Source organism: Calidris pugnax, unplaced genomic scaffold (assembly GCF_001431845.1).
Source record: "Calidris pugnax isolate Ruff unplaced genomic scaffold, ASM143184v1 scaffold29, whole genome shotgun sequence".
In the NCBI taxonomy this organism is placed as follows: Eukaryota; Metazoa; Chordata; class Aves; order Charadriiformes; family Scolopacidae; genus Calidris; species Calidris pugnax.
The window spans coordinates 1,228,371-1,229,798 of NW_015090768.1; positions in this window are offsets into that span (position 1 = coordinate 1,228,371).

Sequence of the window (1,428 nt, forward strand, 5' to 3'; positions counted from 1 at the left end):
TACAAAGTTACAGAAACAGAGTTCATTTGTAATAAAAATACTGAAACACAGAGCAGCACAACAAATACCTGCATCTATTCAGAGGTGATTTGCTCAGCTGGCTGCCAAGCATTAATGGTTCTGCCACTTAAGGCCAGTTATCCCTGCTATTAACACCACAACTCTCCTGTCTGGAACTGTCCCTCAGTTTCAGTTACACATGCATTCCATTTCCTCCCATTTCTAACACGAAACTGCCCAAATCCAACCCAAAGAAAGAAACTGCAAGATCACCAGAAATACTGGTTCTGAATCCACACATATAACCAGCTAGCAGGATGGGTGAATCTTCCTGGTTATGCATTAGCAAGGATTGAAGATTCAATTATGATAAAAATGAATGCTTTGTAATAGGTTGTGGGGTTTTTTCCCCTAAAATGAAAAAAAAATTAAAATCCAAATAGTCTTGGATATTAAAAATAATTTAGCGTGTTCTTGTTTGATTTTTCCTCAAACAATCCTTGCTCATCATGGCAAAAAGAAAAATTAATGTACATAATGCTTATGCAAAAGATCAACATATAATGACATTGGGTTCTGTAAAAGAAATCAAACTGACATGGCCAAAATCAACATTATCGTCTAACATAATATTTATTATTTAGTATCATTTATCATCATTATGAATATCATTTATATATTAGTGATTACCTGCACATTTTGCATAGAAATCTTTGCAAGGAACGCTTATTTATGTAAAAATTCTAGTTTTATGGCCAAGCATCCATAAACTGCCTAGAGTTAGACTCCTCTATGTTGGAAGGGACCTTTCAGATCATGGAGTCCAACCACCAACCCAGCACTGCCCAAACCCCCCACTGACCCATGTCCCTCAGCACCACCTCTGCCCAGCTTTGAAATCCCTCCAGGGATGGGGACTCCACCACTGCCCTGGGCAGCCTCTGCCAAGGCTTCCCAGCCCTTTCCGTGAAGAAATTGTTCCCAAAATCCATCCTAAACCTCCCCAGCAGCCCCGGAGGTTAGCCAGAACTGCAGAGGTTAGTTACACCGCCCTGGAACAAACGGGTCCTAGAGAAAAATGTGGGTTTGACAGGAGGAATCCCGCGGGCAATCGCAGGCCGTAAAGGAGTGTCTTTTCCCCCCCGTACGTGCATAACGCAATTACGTGAATAATGACAAGTGTAACAGGCACATGACCTCTTGCAGCAGGGCGGAAAGGAGGCCGCAGAGGCGTACGGAAGCGGCTGGCTCCGCCTCGGCCCGCGGAGATCCCCCGAGAGCACCCCCACGGCGCTGCCCGAGGAGGCCCGGCGGGGATCCCGGCGCCTGACCACCGGGCGGGGGCGGCCCGCGGCCTAGCAGCTCCGCCGCGGCGGGAGGCCGCCGCCGCCGCCATGGAGGCGGGAGGGGCCGCGGGCAGGGCCGGGG